The following is a 21096-nucleotide window of genomic DNA, read 5'->3' as shown; positions in this document are numbered from 1 at the left end:
GGTGTAAATAAGAACGCAACTAGCAGAGGATGGTTTCGATCCATCGACCTCTGGGTTATGGGCCCAGCACGCTTCCGCTGCGCCACTCTGCTGCCGGCTGGTGTGGGATCCCGGCTGGTGCTCAGGTTCCGATGCCCCACAGTGCTGTGTGTTAGCGAGACACATTTCAGCATCCAGGCTGTGTTGAAAACTATCGAACGGCCCTCAATCCGCCCAGAGACCCGGACCCCGCAGCAGCCGAGTTTGCAGGCTAACTTGGCTGCACAATGTCACAAGGACACTCAGTATTACACCACCGACAATGGGACGGACAAAAAATGACACACAAAAAACCGGCAAGGGTCTTTCTGGCCACACAAAGGGAGGGACAGAGAAAGACACTGCGGATACCAAAGAGAAAGAGACAGACAGACATTCCGAATAACACGAGGCAGAGACAGAGACTGAGGGAAAACCGAGACTGCGAGAGAAACCGAGAGGGATGTAGACAGCCAGGGAAACGGAGACTGAGATGAAGAGAGAGACTTGCATGAAAGTGCGTTCTGCTGTGTAAAGAAATTCCCTGCAGTGTAAAAATGTTCCCTGTTATATAAAATTGTTCCCTCTTGTGTAAAGATGGTCGCTGTTGTGTACAGATTCTCCCTGTTGTTTAGAGATTTTGTGTCCTTTGTAAAGATGTCCGCTATTGAATAATGTGTTTCCTGTTGTGTTAAGGTTCTCCGTGTTGTGTAACGGTGTTCCGTTTTGTGTGATGGTATTCACGTTTGTGTAAAGGCCAAGATCACCATCTGGTGCTGGCGACGCGGCGCTGCAGGATGCGTTGAGAGAAAGGGGAAGGCCAAGGCTGCTGCAAGTTTGCAGCATTTGCAGCTTATGTTGGTGCGAATAAAGTGTTTTGAAAGTTGTGTTGCAGTTTCTAGTGTTTATTGCAAGAAGGAAGTTGCTGTAAGTAAAGCATAAAGTGTGATAAAAAAACCTGACGCACTGAGCCTGAAATTTATCGTAACTATAAGAGGAGAGAACAATAGAAAAAATTTGCCCTCCTGATCACATCTTCCTCAGACTGATGGTATGAAAAACACATCTGACTCTCATCCTGAAGTCAGAGTCCAGATCCCCTCCCCCACCCTTTTCTTTTGCAGAATGCATCTTCTCTGAACCATGTCAGAATGTAACTTTCGCTGTCTGGATTGGTTAGATTGAAAAAAAGATACTCGTGTTCAATTAATCGGATTGCAGCACAGGAGCAAATGGGAGGTGCTGTTCAACCGGCAAGTTCGGAAGAGCGAACGGGGAAGCGACGGAGAGATGGTGGGTGCGAGAGTGACAGCGGTCGATAGATTGCAAGAAATGGGAGAAAGAAAAATGGTGTATACCTGAATAACTGAGAGGCAGCAGGTGTGGAGACGAGTGAGTGAACGGTCTGATTTCAGTTGGTTGGGTGACGGTGTTTGTAGTGTTCGGTGCGCGGCTCAGGCCAATGTACGGACCAGAGGAAACTCTGCGAATCAGATCTGCCTGTCAATAGCAACTGAATGAAAAGGTGACACAAAACCGGCTTCCCTGCACGGTTTACTGCAGCGACGAAATTTATTAATGTCGCAATATCTGGCAGCGGTGGGATTCGAACCCACGCCCCCGAAAAGACTGGAGCCTTAGTCCAGCGCCTTAGACCGCTCGGCCACGCTACCACATCCAAACGTTGTGGAATTTGAAACTATTACCTGGTGATTGAAATGTGGCATGGTCTTGCAAATAACAGGGGAAACAAGAGGAAATTAAATTCGTGGACTGCAAACTCACTTCTGATGCAACCCAGTAGATCAGAAGAAGCTACGTCTTCACAGGGCAACTCTAATAAATAGATGTTTGCTGGAACACACCCATTGTAAATTTCATTCATAATTTATCCCTGTTGTGTATTGCAAGCAGGAAGTTGGTGTAAGTAAAGTGTGATAAAAATAAATGCGTTTGATTGTGGCTAGCAATAGAGGAATTTATTGCTGGTGTAAATAAGAACGCAACTAGCAGAGGATGGTTTCGATCCATCGACCTCTGGGTTATGGGCCCAGCACGCTTCCGCTGCGCCACTCTGCTGCCGGCTGGTGTGGGATCCCGGCTGGTGCTCAGGTTCCGATGCCCCACAGTGCTGTGTGTTAGCGAGACACATTTCAGCATCCAGGCTGTGTTGAAAACTATCGAACGGCCCTCAATCCGCCCAGAGACCCGGACCCCGCAGCAGCCGAGTTTGCAGGCTAACTTGGCTGCACAATGTCACAAGGACACTCAGTATTACACCACCGACAATGGGACGGACAAAAAATGACACACAAAAAACCGGCAAGGGTCTTTCTGGCCACACAAAGGGAGGGACAGAGAAAGACACTGCGGATACCAAAGAGAAAGAGACAGACAGACATTCCGAATAACACGAGGCAGAGACAGAGACTGAGGGAAAACCGAGACTGCGAGAGAAACCGAGAGGGATGTAGACAGCCAGGGAAACGGAGACTGAGATGAAGAGAGAGACTTGCATGAAAGTGCGTTCTGCTGTGTAAAGAAATTCCCTGCAGTGTAAAAATGTTCCCTGTTATATAAAATTGTTCCCTCTTGTGTAAAGATGGTCGCTGTTGTGTACAGATTCTCCCTGTTGTTTAGAGATTTTGTGTCCTTTGTAAAGATGTCCGCTATTGAATAATGTGTTTCCTGTTGTGTTAAGGTTCTCCGCGTTGTGTAACGGTGTTCCGTTTTGTGTGATGGTATTCCCGTTTGTGTAAAGGCCAAGAGCACCATCTGGTGCTGGCGACGCGGCGCTGCAGGATGCGTTGAGAGAAAGGGGAAGGCCAAGGCTGCTGCAAGTTTGCAGCATTTGCAGCTTATGTTGGTGCGAATAAAGTGTTTTGAAAGTTGTGTTGCAGTTTCTAGTGTTTATTGCAAGAAGGAAGTTGCTGTAAGTAAAGCATAAAGTGTGATAAAAAAAACCTGACGCATTGAGCCTGAAATTTATCGTAACTATAAGAGGAGAGAACAATAGAAAAAATTTGCCCTCCTGATCACATCTTCCTCAGACTGATGGTATGAAAAACACATCTGACTCTCATCCTGAAGTCAGAGTCCAGATCCCCTCCCCCACCCTTTTCTTTTGCAGAATGCATCTTCTCTGAACCATGTCAGAATGTAACTTTCGCTGTCTGGATTGGTTAGATTGAAAAAAAGATACTCGTGTTCAATTAATCGGATTGCAGCACAGGAGCAAATGGGAGGTGCTGTTCAACCGGCAAGTTCGGAAGAGCGAACGGGGAAGCGACGGAGAGATGGTGGGTGCGAGAGTGACAGCGGTCGATAGATTGCAAGAAATGGGAGAAAGAAAAATGGTGTATACCTGAATAACTGAGAGGCAGCAGGTGTGGAGACGAGTGAGTGAACGGTCTGATTTCAGTTGGTTGGGTGACGGTGTTTGTAGTGTTCGGTGCGCGGCTCAGGCCAATGTACGGACCAGAGGAAACTCTGCGAATCAGATCTGCCTGTCAATAGCAACTGAATGAAAAGGTGACACAAAACCGGCATCCCTGCACGGTTTACTGCAGCGACGAAATTTATTAATGTCGCAATATCTGGCAGCGGTGGGATTCGAACCCACGCCCCCGAAGAGACTGGAGCCTTAGTCCAGCGCCTTAGACCGCTCGGCCACGCTACCACATGCAAACGTTGCGGAATTTGAAACTATTACCTGGTGAATGAAATGTGGCATGGTCTTGCAAATAACAGGGGAAACAAGAGGAAATTAAATTCGTGGACTGCAAACTCACTTCTGATGCAACCCAGTAGATCAGAAGAAGCTACGTCTTCACAGGGCAACTCTAATAAATAGATGTTTGCTGGAACACACCCATTGTAAATTTCATTCATAATTTATCCCTGTTGTGTATTGCAAGCAGGAAGTTGGTGTAAGTAAAGTGTGATAAAAATAAATGCGTTTGATTGTGGCTAGCAATAGAGGAATTTATTGCTGGTGTAAATAAGAACGCAACTAGCAGAGGATGGTTTCGATCCATCGACCTCTGGGTTATGGGCCCAGCACGCTTCCGCTGCGCCACTCTGCTGCCGGCTGGTGTGGGATCCCGGCTGGTGCTCAGGTTCCGATGCCCCACAGTGCTGTGTGTTAGCGAGACACATTTCAGCATCCAGGCTGTGTTGAAAACTATCGAACGGCCCTCACATTGCTAAGTGCTATTCCATTGCAAAAACCTATTATATTGCAAAGTGCTATTCCATTGCAAAGGACCATTATATTGCAAAGTGCTATTGCATTGCAAAGGACCATTATGTTGCAAAGTGATAATTCATTGGAAAAAACCTTTGTATTGCAAAGTGATATTCCCTTGCAATTGACTATTATATTGCAAAGTGACATCCTATTGCAGAGGACGATTATATTGCTAAGTGCTATTCCATTGAAAAGGGCAATTACATTGCAAAATAATTTTCCATTGCAAGGTTCCATTTTATTGCAAACTGATATTCCATTGCAAAGTGCTATTCCATTGCAAAGGACCATTATATTGCCAAGTGATATTCCATTGTAAAGGACCATTATATTGCAAAGTGCTATTCCATTGCAAAGGACCATTATATTGCAAATTGATATTCCATTGCAAAGGAACATTATATTGCAAATTGCTATTACTTTGCAAAGGACTACTGAATTGCAAATGATATTCCATTGGAAAGGACCATTATATTGCAAAGAGCTATACCATTGCAAAGGACTATAATATTGCAAAGTGATTTTACATTGCAAAGGACCATTATATTGCAAAGTGATATTCCATTGGAAAGGAGCATCTTTTTGCAAGGCGCTGTTACATTACAAAGGCCTATTATATTGCAAAGTGATATTTCATTGCTAAGGAATATTATATTGCAAAGTGATATTGCATTGCAAATATGCATTATTTTGCAAAGTGCTATTTCATTTCAAAGGAGTTTTGTATTGCAATGTGCTGTTCCATTGCAAAGGACTGTTATATTGCAAAGAGATATTCCATTGCAAATGACGAGCATATTGCAAAGTGATATTCCATTGCAATAGGCCATGATATTGCAAATTGCTATTCCATTGCAAAGGACCATTCCCTTGCAATTGACTATTATATTGCCAAGTGATATTCCATTGCAAAGGACCATTACATTGCAAAGTGCTATTCCATTGCAAAGGACCATTATATTGCAAAGTGATAATTCATTGCAAAGAACCCTTATATTGCAAAGTGATATTCCCCTGCAATTGAATATTATATTGCAAAGTGATATTCCATTGCAGAGGACGATTATATTGCTAAGTGCTATTACATTGAAAAGGACAATTACATTGCAAATTAATTTTCCATTGCAAGGGTCCATTTTATTGAAAACTGATATTCCATTGCAAAGTGATATTCCATTGAAAAGGACCATTATATTGCCACGTGATATTCCACTGCAAAGGACCATTATATTGCAAAGTGCTATTCCATTGCAAAGGACCATTATATTGCACAGTGATATTCCATAGCATATAACGAGTATATTGCAAGGAGCTTTTCCATTGCAAGGCGCCATTATATTGCTAAATGATATTCTATAGCAAATGAGCATTATATTGCATTGCAAAAAAACATTTTGTTTCAATGTGTTATTCCACTGCAAACTAACATTATATTGCAAAGCACTTTTCTATTGGAAAGGACAATTATATTGCAAAGTGATATGCCATTGCAAATGGCCATTATACTGCAAAGTGATATTCTATTGCAAAGGACCATTATATTGCAAAGTGATATTCCATTGCAAAGGAAGATTATATTGCAAAGTGCTATTCTATTGCAAAGGGCAATTATATGCAGGGTTCTATTCCATTGCAAAGGCCCATTATGTTGCAAGGTGAAGTCCCATTGCAAAGGACTATTATATTGCAATGTGCTATTCCATTGCAAAATACCATTATATTGCAAAGAGCTATTCTATTGCAAAGGAGCATTATACTGCAAAGTGCTATTCCATTGCAAAGGACCATTTTATTTCAAAGTGATATTCCATGGCAAAGATCCATTATAATGCAAATTGCTATTCCATTGCAAAGGAATATTATATTGCAAAATGCTATTGTATTGCAAATGACTATTATATTTCGTAGTGCTAGTCCATTGCAAAGGACCATTATATTGCAAAGTGATATTCCATTGCAAAGGACTGTTATATTGCAAATTGATATTCCATTGCAAAGGGACATTATATTTGCAAAGGACTATGGAATTTCAAATGATATTCCATTGGAAAGGACTATTAAATTGCAAAGAGCTATACCATTGCAAAGGGCTACAATATTGCAAACTGATATTCCATTGGAAAGGAGCATATTTTTCAAGGTGCTATTCCATTACAAAGGCCAATTATATTGCAAAGTGATATTCCATTGCAAGGGAATATTATGTTGCAAAATGATATTGCATTACAAATGTGCATTATTTTGCAAAGTGCTATTTCATTTCAAAGGAGTTTTGTATTGCAAAGTGCTGTTCCATTGCAAAGGACAATTATATTGCAAAGTGATATTCCATTGCAAAGGACCATCATATTGCAAAGTGATATTCCATTGCAAAGGATCATTATATTTGATGTGCCAAATAACTGCCCGAATCCATGAAGTTAAAGCTTAAGACTGAAGCCTTTTATTAAGTAAGAATCATCGCAGAGTTAACAGAGTTCATCATGACCGAGCCCTTGGTAGAACATACCAGAAGAAGGGCGGGGCCAGGGAGGAGCATTAGTGGTTCCCCCCGGTGGAACATTCCAGACATTACAAGTACAAGTACAAATATCAGAACACAGTTATTTCATCACATTCACCCCCTGCTATAGATTCAGTCTGTCAGGATGTCTGATAATCCTCTGGGAACGACATAACTCTTGCTGAGGCTCCTCCCGGATTACTAACTCCGGTTCATTCAAATTCCCAGAATCATCAGTATTTTCCACACTGACGGTTTTTATCTCTGAAGGTCCAATACCACGATTGAAAACTCTACTCTGAGTCGAACTCTTTTCGAGCTCCAGCAGGTGCAAGATCTTTAATATAGACCGTATCCTCTCGCCCAGCCGAATATTGAATATACGCATACTGGGGATTAGCATGGAGGAGTTGTACTTCCTCCACCAGTGGATCAGTCTTGTGGCCTCTCACATGTCTGCGCAACAACACAGGGCCCGTGGTCGTCAACCATGTGGGTAACGATACTCCATTAGTAGCTTTTCTTGGAAAACTAAACATCCTTTCATGAGGGGTGGCATTCGTCGCTGTACACAAAAGAGACCTTATGGAATGCAGCACGTCTGGCAGGACATCCTGCCAGCGAGAGGTCGGCAGGCCTCGTGATTTCAGAGACAGTACAAATAGCCTTCCACACTGTCGCATTTTCTTTCTCGACCTGCCCATTACCACGAGGGTTATAGCTGGTAGTTCTACTCATTGCAATCCCCTTCGATAGCAAAAACTGTCATAATTCTTCGCTCATAAAGGAAGGACCCCTATCACTATGTATATAGTTAGGCATGCTGAACAAGGAAAACAGTTGGCAGAGGCATTTAATTACAACAACACTAATCACATCCGGACAGGGGATAACAAAAGGGAACCGAGAGTACTCGTCTATAATATTAAGAAAATAGACATTACGGTCGCTCGATGGAAGGGGACCTTTAAAATCGAGACTCAAATGCTCAAATGGTCGAGTTGCTTTAATAAGATGAGCTGGCTCGGACGGCTTATAGAAGTGGGGTTTGCATTCAGCACAAACATGACAGGTTCTGGTCATTGTCCGGACCTCCGCAATAGAGTAGGGTAGATTGTGGGACTTAATGAAGTGGTTCATTCTGGTAACCCCAGGGTGGCAGAGTGCGTCGTGGAGACTTTGAAGCTTATCTGTACCTAGACTAGCACATACTCCTCATGACAAAGCATCTGATGGCTCATTAAATACTCCAGGCCTGTACTGAATATCATAGTTATATGTTGACAGTTCTATTCGCCATCTTAAAATCTTATCATTTTTGATCTTGCCTCTCTGCTTAGTGTTGAACATAAAGGCCACAGATCGCTGGTCAGTAATGAGCGTAAAACGTTGTCCAGCGAGATAATGTCTCCAATACCTGACTGCTTCAATAATTGCCTGTGCCTCCTTTTCCACTGAAGAATGTCGAACTTCTGGTCCTTGCAATGTATGAGAGAAGAAAGCTACTGGTCTACCAGCTTGGTTAAGAGTTGCTGCCAACGCAAAATCAGATGCATCACTTTCCACTTGAAATGGGATCTTCTCATCCATGGCACATACCACTGCCTTCTCAATGTCCCGTTTGATATTAAGGAAAGCCTCCTGAGCTTCCGCCGATAGCGGAAAAGACATCGACTTAATAAGAGGTCGGACTTTATCTGAGTAGCTAGCCACCCACTGGGCATATTACGAGAATAATCCCAGACACCTTCTTAAAGCTTTTACAGTGTGAGGTAAAGGTAATTCCTTAAGTGGGCGTAATCTTTCAGGGTCTGGCCCGATTACCCCATTCTCCACAATGCAACCAAGAATACACAAACGTGTAGTATTGAAGGTACACTTGTTTTCGTTGTAGGTCAGGTTTAACCTCTTTGCAGTCTCTAGGAACTTCGCCAGATTTTGGTCATGCTCCCGTTGGTCATGCCCACAGATGGTAACATTGTCCAGGTATGGGAATGTTACTTCCAACGCGTATTCATCCACCATACGATCCATCTCCCATTGGAAGACGGATACCCCATTCGTCACTCCAAAGGGCACCCGATGGAATTGGTACAGGCGCCCATTAGCTTCGAAGGCCATATAAGGTCGGTCTTCTATTTTGATGGGGAGTTGATTGTAGGCAGACTTTAAATCACTGGCGGAGAACATGCGGTACTGAGCTATCTGGTTCACCATCTCAGAAATACGAGGCAAAGAATAGGCGTCTAATTGGGTATACAAGTTTATAGTCTGGCTATAATCGACCACAAGTCTTTTCTTCTCATTAGTTTTAACCACCACCACCTGGGCATGCCATGGGCTACCACTGTGGTCGATGATTCCCTCCCGTTGAAGCCTTTCCACTTCCTCTTTTATAAATGTTTTATCTTCTGAACTATACCATCGACTCTTAGTCGCTATAGGTCTACAATTAGGAGCAAGGTTCGCAAACAAAGAAGGCGGACTTACGTTTAAAGTAGAAAGGCTGCAGACTGTGAGCAGAGGCTGAGATCCACCATACTTAAGGGTAACGCTCTCATGCTGACACTGGAAGTCCAAGCCTAATATTAAGTTCACACACAACTGAGGTAATATGAGGAGTTTAAAGTCCTTATACTCCGTATCCTTAATGGTCAATGTGACTTTACAATATCCAGTTACCTCCGAAGTAAGGGATTTGGACGCCATCACAATTTCACTCTGAGTAGGATACACCTTCAATGAACAGGAGTTAACAAGGTTGGGGTGTATAAAACTTTCAGTACTGCCACAGTCTATCAAACACCCAGTAGGACGACCATTAATCTTAATGTCCATCATAGATTTTGACAAGGAACATGGTATGGTCTGGTCAACCATTGCCGAGGCTAGAGTAAAATGATAGGCGGCAGCAGAGAAGACATCGGGTACAGGATTACCCTTACACACTTTACTAAAATGTCCCCGTTTCTTACATTTAAAACAGGTAGCCTCTCTGGCTGGGCAACTTTGCCTGGGGTGTTTAGATTGGCCAAAAAAATAACACTTAGACCCATGGGACACAGCCGCAACAATAGGATTAAGTGGGGGTTCCATTGGTGTTATGGATGCCTCCATACTCAGAACACACGAGACTGAGAGAGATGCATGGGCTGATGCATACACTTCTGAATTCTTCTGGCCTACATCTAATGATCGAGCAGCAGCGACGAACGTTTTTAAAACAAACGAGTCATTCTCGAGGAGTCTCTGTCTAATGTAATTAGATTGGAGGCCAGATATGAAAGAATCGTGGATGGCTTCTTCCTGATACACTATGGCAGAGACAGCCTTGTAGTTGCAACCCTTAGCCAAAGCTTTAAGGTCCTGCAGGAAATCGTCCAGAAATTCCTCGGGTAATTGCCTGCGAGTAGACAGGAGATACCTGGCGTATACTTCATTAACCGACTTAAAGTACTGGGCTTTAAGAGCTGCTAGGGCCTCTGCATATGTAGTAATATCTTCAATTATAGAGTAAGTTTGATGACTTACCAAGTTGGTTAGAAGACCCAACTTGTTAACCGTCGGATCGGTCGATGATGCGATGAAGTGTTCAAAACATCGGAGCCAATGCGTAAATTTCTTCGACGCATCTGCCGAATGGGGATCGATATCCAGACGCTCTGGTTTCAAAAATCGATCCATCTTCCAAAAGTTGTTACTTAATAAAATTGATGTGCCAAATAACTGCCCGAATCCGTGAAGTTAAAGCTTAAGACTGAAGCCTTTTATTAAGTAAGAATCATGGCAGAGTTAGCAGAGTTCATCATCGACCGAGCCCTTGTAGAACATACCAGAAGAGGGGCGGGGCCAGGGAGGAGCATTAGTGGTTCCCCCCCGGTGGAACATTCCAGACATTACAAGTACAAGTACAAATATCAGAACAGTTATTTCATCGCAATATTGCAACGTGATATTCCATTGCAAATAACTATAATTTTGCAGTGATATTCCATTGAAAAGGACCATCATATTGCAAAGTGCTATTCCCTTGCAATTGACTATTATATTACAAAGTGATATTCCATTGCAGAGGACGATTATATTGCTAAGTGCTATTCCATTGAAAAGGACAATTACATTGCAAAGTAATTTTCCATTGCAAGGGTCCATTTTATTGAAAACTGATATTCCATTGCAAAGTGATATTCCATTGCAAAGGACCATTATATTGCCACGAGATATTCCATTACAAAGGACCATTATATTGCAAAGTGATATTCCATTGCAAATGACTAGTGTATTGCAAAGTAGTATTCCATTGCAAAAGACCATGACATTGCAAATTGCTATTCCATTGCAAAGCAGTATTTTGTTGCAAATTGCTATTCCATTGCAAAGGACCATTATATTGCCAAGTCATATTCCATTGCAAAGGACTATTATATTGCAAATGATATTCCAATGCAAATGACTAGTATATTGGAAAGTGATATCCCATTGCAAAAGACCATGACATTGCTAAATGCTATTCCATTGCAAAGCACTATTTTGTTGCATATTGCTATTCCATTGCAAAGGACCATTATATTGCCAAGTGATCTTCCATTGCAAAGGACCATTATATTGTAAAGTGCTATTCCATTGCAAAGTACCATTATATTGCACAGTGATAATCCATTTTGTAATGTATATACCTTTAAGAGGGGAACTATCTTTTACAGCTGATGTATACTGCAGTACCGGCAGTGACCACACCTGTGTATAGCACTGAGTAGTAATCTGTACAGATCAGTTCCACTGTGAGCCATGTTGAGTAAACACCTGTTATACCATTCTCCTGCAGCCTGTGTCTTATTATACACAGGCACAACATTGGCGACAAGGCAAGTTCGAAACTACCTGCAACTCTGCATCATCTCCCGGGGATTCGTTGCTGGAGATCAGTGGATTGGACGTCAAGGCCAGAGACTCGGGCGTCGACCACGGGCAACCGCCCAGTCATCCAGCAGAGACTCGAGAATTGCGGGGGAGGCTGTCGAGAGCCAGGCTTGGCTTTCCAATCGAGGTGGTCCAGCGAAATGGGCTAGCAACAGGTAGTGCGCAGACCCTTCCTGGACAGCGGCGGGCTAGAGCCCGACCGAGCGGCACAGCAAAGGGCCAAGCAGCGTCGACGGGGGAGAGAGGGCAGAGCGCAGAGGGCGCAGCCGGTGTTCAGGGGCCGAGCAGCGTCGAAGAGAGGGAGAGAGAGATGCGATGAAACCCCTGAGGCACTGCCATTGCCACGAGGACCACCGAGAGCGGCATTGGCAGCAGTGCAGGAGAAGCGCGCGAAACCTACAGGGCGCCGCCATTGCCACGAGAACCGCCGGGAGCGGCGTTGGCAGCAGCGGGGGAGGAAGGAAAGTGCGGGAGGCGCCATTTTAAGCCATTGGGAGATGCCATTTAAAACCACACATGAAATGCCGAAGAGTGGCAGTATCACCGCATTTGACAATGAAGTCGAAGATTGGACTACATATGTCGAACGAATAGAGGTGTACTGCAAGGCAAATGAGGTGGCAGATGACAAGAAAGCATCGGTATTGTTAAATTTAATGGGTGCAAAGACGTATGGTTTATTACGAAATCTAGTAACCCCAACGAAGCCAATGGAAAAGAGTTTTGAAGACATAGTAACGATACTACAGGAACATTTAAACCCCACACCGCTGCTGATAGCAGAAAGATTCAAGTTTCACAAACGGAACCAGCATAAGGATGAAAGCAATGCTGATTATTTAACAGAACTGCGCAAACTATCGAAACACTGCCAGTTTGGGTCGGGACTGGCAGATACCTTAAGGGACAAGTTTGTGTGTGGGCTTCAAAGTGCAGGAACCCAGAAACAGCTTTTATCTGAAAAGGACCTTATGCTGGAAAAGGCTTTCAGCATTGTGGTATCATATGAAGCAGCAGCACGAGGCGCTGCAGAGATACAACAGAGACCACAAGAATATGGCACAAATGAAATGTCATATGGAACAGAGAAGTGCTATCGCTGCGGCAGAACAACACAGGACCAGAATGATTGCTGGTTCAAAGACAAAGTTTGCAGACAGTGTGGAAAAGTAGGACAGATAGCACGAGTCTGCAGGTTGGGAAAGAAAACCAACAATAAGAAACCTACCAAAGGAAAGTACAAGAAGGCACATAAGATGACGGAGAATAGTTCAGATGAACAAAAGAGTGATAATGACTCCGAAAGCAGGGAACTGAGTTGGCTGAAACTACATAATATGATCACAATGGAGGATCACCAAACCATTTGGGACACTCTCAAGATAGCAGGAGTCCAGGTAAAGATGGAATTGGACACAGGATCAGCCCTAGCAGTCATAAACCGACGGGACTATGAGATGCTATTCTCACACATACCCTTGAGAGACACAAAAATTATTTTGAAGACGTACACGGGGCAAAAAGTCTACCCCAAAGGAAAAATAAGGGTGACCGTTATATATAACGGTAAGGAAACACCAAAACTAGACCTGTATGTATTGCAAGATGGAGGACCACCATTACTGGGACGTGAATGGATCCGGAAAATACAACTGGATTGGCATTCCATACAGGCACTGACTGTGGCTGACAAAAAGGATGAAGACGTCACACCTGGGCGACTGCCAAAGATCCTAACTGATGCGAAAGAACATAAGAACATAAGAAACATGAAACATAAGAAACAGGAGCAGGAGTAGGCCAATCGGCCCCTCGAGCCTGCTCCACCACTCAACAAGATCATGGCTGATCTGATCCTAACCTCAAATCTTTTATCACTCTCCATCCCACCCGAACCCATGTGATCTCCCGGGAGAGGTGAAAAATCAGTTAAAAAACCCAATGGCCAATTTGGGAGAAAAAATCTGGGAAATTCCTCTCCGACCCATCTAGGTGATCACGCTGTCCCTATATTTTCTACAGTATTTACCTTCTGTAAAGGCGATCTCCACCCCAGCCAGGAACAGGAATAAAACCATCTTCTGAAATCTAACACAGAATTAGGACACAAGAAGTAGGAGCAGAACCAGGCTACATGGCCCCTGGGCCCGCTCCACTACCCACAGGGCCATGACCATTCCGAACCTACACTCATGTCCAATTTTCTGCCCGCTCCCTGTAACCCTTAATTCCCTTTACTTCTAGGAAACTGTCTATTTCTGTTTAAAATTTATTTAATGATGCAGCTTCCACAGCTTTCTGGGGCAGCAAATTCCACAAACCTACCACCCTCTAAGTGAAGAAGTTTCTCCTCATCTCAGTTTTGAAAGAGCAGCCCCTTATTTTAAGATTATGCCCCCTAGTTCTAGCTTCACCCATCATTGGGAACATCCTTACCGCATCCACCTGATCAAGCCCCTTCACAATCTTATATGTTTCAATAAGATCGCCTCTCATTCTTCTGAACTCCACTGAGTAGAGTCCCAATCTACTCAACCTCTTCTCATATGACCACCCCCTCATCCCCGGGATTAAACGAGTGAACCTTTTTTGTACTGACTCGAGAGCAAGTATGTCTTTTCTTAAGTATGGACACCAAAACTCTATGCAGTATTCCAGGTGCGGTCTCACCAAAACCTTGTATAACTGCAGCAATACCTCCCTGTTTTTATATTCTTTCCCCCTAGCAATAAAAGCCAACATTCCATTCGCCTTTCTGATCACTTGCTGCACCTGCATACTAACCTTTTCAGTTTCGTGCACCAGGACCCCCAGATCCCTTTGTACTACAGTACTTTCCAGGTTCTTGCCATTAAGATAATAACTTGCTCTATGAATTTTCCTGCCAAAGTGCATAACCTAACACTTTCCAGTATTGTATTCCATCTACCAAATCTCTGCCCACTTACTTAGCCTGTCTATGTCACTTTGCAGGTTTTTTATGTCCTCCTCACTCACTACTTTAACTCCCATCTTAGTATCATCTGCTAACTTGGATATGTTACACTCGGTCCCCTCCTCCAAATCATTAATATAGATTGTAAAGAGTTGGGGACCCAGCACTGACCCCTGCGGAACACCATTAGTTACTGATTGCCAGTCTGAGAATGAACCATTCATCCCAAATCTCTGCTTTCTGTTAGAGAGCCAATTCTCCACCCACGCCAGAACATAGAGTCATAGAGTCATAGAGTCATAGAGTTTTACAGCACAGAAAGAGGCCCTTCGGCCCATCGTGTCTGCGCCGCCCATCCATCCCTGTCCAGTCTAATCCCATTTTCCAGCATTTGGTCCATAGCCTTGTATGCAATGGCATTTCAAGTGCTCATCCAAATGCTTCTTGAATGTTGTGAGGGTTCCTGCCTCTACCACCCTTTCAGGCATTGAGTTCCACATTCCAACCACCCTCTGGGTGAAAAAGTTCCTCCTCAAATCCCCTCTAAATCTCCTGCCCCTTACCCTGAATCTATGCCCCCTTGTTATTGACCCCCCTACTAAGGGGAAAAGTTCCTCTTTGTCTACCCTATCTATGCCCCTCATCATTTTGTACACCTCAATCAGGTCCCCCCTCAGCCTTCTTTGCTCCAAGGAAAACAACCCCAGCCTGTCCAGCCTCTCTTCATAGCTGAGGCGCTCCATCCCAGGTAACATCCTGGTGAATCTTCTCTGCACCCTCTCCAAAGCAATCACATCCTTCCTATAGTGAGGCGACCAGAACTGCACACAGTACTCCAGCTGTGGCCTCACCAGCGTTTTGTACAGTTCCATCATAACCTCCCTGCTCTTATATTCTATGCCTCGGCTAATGAAGGCAAGTATCCCATATGCCTTTTTAACCACCTTATCTACCTGTTCCGCTGCCTTCAGGGATATATGTACATGTACACCAAGGTCCCTCTGACCCTCTGTACTTCCTAGGGTCCTACCACTCATTGTGTATTCCCTTGCCTTATTTGTCCGTCCAAAATGCATCACCTCGCACTTTTCAGGGTTAAATTCCATTTGCCACTTTTCCGCCCATCTGACCAACCCGTTTATATCGTCCTGTAGCCTGAGGCTTTCCTCCTCACAATTTACCACCCCACCAATTTTCGTGTCATCTGCGAACTTACTGATCATACCTTTTACATTCTCATCCAAATCATTTATGTAGATCACAAACAACAAGGGACCCAGCACCGATCCCTGAGGTACCCCACTGGACACCGGCTTCCAGTCACAAAAGCAACCTTCGACCATCACCCTCTGCCTCCTGCCACTCAGCCAGTTTAGGATCCAATGCGCCAAGGCACCCTGGATCCCATGGGCTCTTACCTTCTTGACCAGTCTCCTATGCGGGACTTTGTCAAAAGCTTTACTGAAGTCCATGTAAACCACATCCACAGCATTTCCCTCATCCACCCCCCTAGTCACCCCCTCGAAAAATTCAATCAGATTTGTCAGACATGATTTACCCTTGACAAAGCTATGCTGACTATCCCCGATTAATCCTTGCCTCTCCAAGTGGAGACTAATTTTGTCCCTCAGAATTTTTTCCAATAATTTCCCTACCACAGATGTTAGGCTCACTGGCCTGTAATTCCCTGGTTTATCCCTGCTACCCTTCTTGAATAATGGTACTACGTTAGCTGTTCTCCAGTCCTCTGGTACATCCCCTGTGGCCAGAGAGGTTCTGAAAATTTGTGTCAGAGCCCCTGCAATCTCCTCCTTTGCCTCCCACAGCAGCCTGGGATACATCTCGTCTGGGCCTGGGGATTTATCCACTTTTTGGCCTGCTAAAACCGCTAGCACCTCCTCCCTCTCGATGCTAATATGTTCAAGTATGTCACAGCCCCCTTGCCCGATTTCTATGTCTGCATCGTCTTTCTCCATAGTGAACACAGATGCAAAAAATTCATTTAAAACCCCGCCTACATCATCTGGCTCTACACACAGATTGCCACTTTGGTCCCTAATGGGCCCTACCCTTTCCCTGGTTATCCTCTTGCCCTTAATATACTTATAAAACATCTTAGGATTTTCCTTTATTTTGCTCGCCAGTGTTATTTCATGGCCCCTCCTCGCCCTCCTAATTTCTTTTTTGAGTATGCCCCTGCATTTTTTATACTCCTCTAGGGCTTCTTCCGTCTTTAGTCTTTTGTAACTGCCAAAAGCCCCCCTTTTATTTCTAATGCATTTTTGTATATCCCTTGTCATCCAAGGTTCCCTTTGCTTGTTGGTCCCACCCTTGACCTTTACAGGAACATGTTGGCGTTGTACTCTCTCTATTTCCCTTCTGAAAGTCTCCCACTGTTTTGATGCGGATTTTCCTATAAGTAGCTGCTCCCAGTCCAATTTGGCCAGATCCTGCCTTATCATATTAAAATCGGCCTTCCCCCAATTTAGAACCCTTATTTCCGGGCCGTCTTTGTCTTTTTCCATGACCACCTTAAATCTCACCGAATTGTGGTCACTGTCGCCAAAATGCTCTCCTACTGACACTTCCACCACTTGCCCGGCTACATTCCCCAGAATTAGGTCCAGTACCGCCCCCTCTCTTGTAGGACTTTCTACATGTTGGCTCAAAAAGCTCTCCTGGATGCACTTTAAGAATTCTGCACCCTCTAAGCCTTTCACACTCTGACTATCCCAATTTATATTGGGGAAGTTGAAATCCCCCACTATTATTACCCTATTATTTTCGCACTTTTCTGAGATTTGCCTACATATCTGTTCCTCTATCTCCCCCTGACTGTTTGGGGGCCTATAGTACACTCCCAGCAAAGTGCTTGCCCCCTTTTTGTTTTTAAGTTCTACCCATATGGCCTCATTAGAGGAACCCGCTAATATATCATCCCTCCTTACAGCAGTAATTGACTCCTTAATTAATATTGCAACACCCCCTCCCCTTTTACACCCCCCTCTGTCTCGCCTGAAGATTCTATACCCCGGAATATTGAGCTGCCAGTCCTGACCCTCCCTCAACCATGTCTCCGTGATAGCAACAATATCGTACTCCCATGTGTTCAACAACAACTTCAGTTCATCCACCTTATTTGCAAGACTCCTTGCATTAAAATAAATGCCTTCCAGCCCTGCCATATTCTCTTTTGCCTTCACATATTTGCTTTGCCTTCCCAGCTGACTTGTTTTTCCCTCTGTATTTGGCTGTAAATCATCCCCTACTATAGCTCCACTCTGTACCCCATCCCCCTGCCAAGTTAGTTTAAACCCCCCCCAGCAGTGCTAGCAAACCTCCCCGCAAGGATATTGGTTCCCCTCTGGTTCAGGTGTAAACCGTCCGACTTGTACAAGTCCCACCTTTCGCAGAAGCAGACCCAGTGATCCAGGAAACTAAAGCCCTCCCCCCTGCACCATCCCTTTAGCCACGCATTCATCTGTTCTATCTTCCTATTTCTATACTTACTAGCACGTGGCACCGGGAGTAATCCAGAGATTACAACCCTTGAGGTCCTGCTCTTTAATCCTTCACCTAGCTCCCTAAATTCTTGCTGCAGGACCTCATCCCTCTTTTTACCTATGTCGTTGGTACCAATGTGGACCACGACCACTGGCTGTTCACCCTCCCCCTCCAGAATGCCCTGCAGCCGCTCAGTGACATCCTTGACCCTGGCACCAGGGAGGCAACAAACCATCCTGGATTCACGTCTATGGCCACAGAAACGCCTATCTGTTCCCCTTACTATAGAATCCCCTACCACTATTGCTCTCCCACTCTTTTTCCCCCCTTCCTGGGCAGCAGGAGCACCGCCAGTGCCAGGAAGTTGGCTGCTGCTGCCTTCCCCTGGTGAGTCATCCCCCTCAACAGTATCCAAAGCGGTATACTTGTTTGAAAGGGGGATGTCCGCAGGGGTTCCCTGCACTACCTGCCTGCCTTTGTTGCTCCGCCTGATGGTCACCCCCTGTGCTGCCCTACCCTGAGGCGTGAACAACTCGCTAAACGTGCTATCCACGAGCCTCTCAGCATCGCGTATGCTCCAAAATTCATCCACCCGCAGCTCGAGCGCCACAATGCGGTCTACAAGTAGCTGCAGCTGGATGCATTTCCCGCACACATGGTCGCCAGGGACACTGGCAGCGTCCCTGATTTCCCACATAGAGCAGGAGGAGCAGAACATGGGTCTGAGCTCTCCTGCCATGACTTACTCCTTTAATTAATCTAAAAATGTATTCAATACCCCAGTTACAGGTATACTCTAGGGCGCTTTATTTACCAACTGTCCTCACCACAACAGAGCCCCTAGAAATTTAACACCACAGAATTCAAGCTTGTAATGAAAAGAGAGAAATACTCACCAACCAATCACTTACCTGCTCCCTGGTGACGTCACACCCCGATTACTTTTTACCTCCCTGCAACTACCGAGCTCGCAGACTGGAGTTTGGTATGCCTCTCCTGGCCTCGCTGCCGCTTTTATACCTCGCCGCCGAGTCTCCCACAGGTCCCGCCTCTCGCTGCCTGCCGCCGCTGCTCTGAGGCCTCTCCTGGCCTCGCTGCCGCTTTTATACCTCGCCGCCGAGTCTCCCACAGGTCCCGCCTCTCGCTGCCTGCCGCCGCTGCTCTGAGGCCTCTCCTGGCCTCGCTGCCGCTTTTATACCTCGCCGCCGAGTCTCCCACAGGTCCCGCCTCTCGCTGCCTGCCGCCGCTGCTCTGAGGCCTCTCCTGGCCTCGCTGCCGCTTTTATACCTCGCCGCCGAGTCTCCCACAGGTCCCGCCTCTCGCTGCCTGCCGCCGCTGCTCTGAGGCCTCTCCTGGCCTCGCTGCCGCTTTTATACCTCGCCGCCGAGTCTCCCACAGGTCCCGCCTCTCGCTGCCTGCCGCCCCCAATCCCGTGATTTTTTATCTTGAGCAATAATCTTTTGTGTGGCACCTTGTCAAATGCCTTTTGGAACTCGAAATACACTACGTCCACTGGTTCTCCTTTATCCACCCTGTATGTTACTTCCTCAAAGAACTCAAGCAAATTTGTCAAACATGACTTCCCCTTCATGAAACCATACTGATTTTGTCCTATTAAATTATGTTTATCCAAATGTCCCGTTAGTGTCTCCTTAATAATGGACTCTAACATTTTACCAACCACAGATGTTAGGCTAAGAGGTCTATAGTTTCCAGCCTTCTGCCTACTACCCTTTTTAAATAAGGGTGTTACATTAGCAGTTTTCCAATCTGCCGGGACCTTTGCTGAGTCCAGGGAGTTTTGGAAAATTATTACCAATGCATCCACAATCCCTACCGCCACTTCGCTCAAGACCGTAGGATGTAAGCCATCAGGTCCAGGGGATTTATCCAGCTTAAGTCCCATTATTTTGCCAAGGACCACTTCCTTAGTGATTTTATTCATATTTAGCTCCTCTCCCCCTAGAGCCCCCTGTTTGTCCAGTGTTGGGATATTCGTAGTGTCCTCTACTGTAAAGACTGATACAAAATATTTCTTCAGCGTTTTTGCCATCTCCATGTTTCCCACCATTAATTTCCCAGTCTCATCCTCCAAAGGACCAACATTTACTTTAGCCACCCTTTTTCTTTTCATATAACTATAGAAACTTTTGCTATCCATTTTTATATTTTCTGCTAATTTACTTTCATAATCTATCTTCCCTTTCTTAATCAATCTTTTAGTTATTTTTTGCTGTCTTTTAAAGACTTCCCAATCTTCTATCCTCCCACTAGATTTGGCTACCTTATATGCCCTTGTTTTTAGTTGGATACTACCCGTAATTACTTTACTTAGCCACAGATGGCTATCTTTTCTTTTACACCCTTTATTCCTCAGTGGAATATATATTTTTTGGAAGTTGTAAAATAACTCCTTAAATGTACACCACTGATCATGTACCGTCTTACCCTTTAATCTATTTTCCCAGTCCACTCTAATCAAATCCGCCCTCATACCTTCATAGTCTCCTTTATTCAAGCTCAGCACGCTTGTTTGAGATCCAACCTTCTCAACCTCTACTTGAATATGGAATTCAACCATGTTATGGTCACTCATTCCAAGGGGATCCTTTACTAGGACATTTTTAATTAATCCTGTCTCATTACACAGGACCAAATCTAAGGTTGCTTGCCCCCTGGTCAGTTTAGTTACATACTGCTCAAGAAACCCATCGGTAATACACTCAATGAACTCATCCTCAAGGCTGCTCTGCCCAATTTGATTTGTCCAGTTAATATGATAGTTAAAATCCCCCATAGTAATAGCTGTTCCCTTATTACACGCCTCAACTATTTCCTGATTAATACGCCGTCCAACAGAGTTGCAACTGTTCGGAGGCCTATAAACTACGCCCACTAGTGTTTTTTTTCCCCTTATTATTCCTTATCTCTACCCAAACTGTTTCACTATCCTGCTCCTTTGACCCA

At 44.7% G+C, this 21096-nt stretch overlaps 2 non-coding genes across 2 annotated transcripts; both read right to left on the bottom strand.

Annotated features, from left to right (window-relative positions):
- Positions 1-1609: 1609 nt before the first annotated feature.
- trnal-aag (transfer RNA leucine (anticodon AAG)) lies at positions 1610-1691 on the bottom strand. Its single transcript has one exon. It is a non-coding gene; the product is annotated as a tRNA-Leu (tRNA).
- Positions 1692-3615: 1924 nt separating this feature from the next.
- On the bottom strand, positions 3616-3697 carry trnal-aag (transfer RNA leucine (anticodon AAG)). The gene has a single exon. It is a non-coding gene; the product is annotated as a tRNA-Leu (tRNA).
- Between the last annotated feature and the right edge of the window lie 17399 nt (positions 3698-21096).

Source organism: Somniosus microcephalus, unplaced genomic scaffold, assembly GCF_052327205.1.
Source record: "Somniosus microcephalus isolate GS21.2 unplaced genomic scaffold, FLI_Smic_1.0 unresolved_chr3, whole genome shotgun sequence".
Lineage (NCBI taxonomy): Eukaryota > Metazoa > Chordata > Chondrichthyes > Squaliformes > Somniosidae > Somniosus > Somniosus microcephalus.
This window is presented reverse-complemented; position numbering and strand designations above follow the sequence as displayed.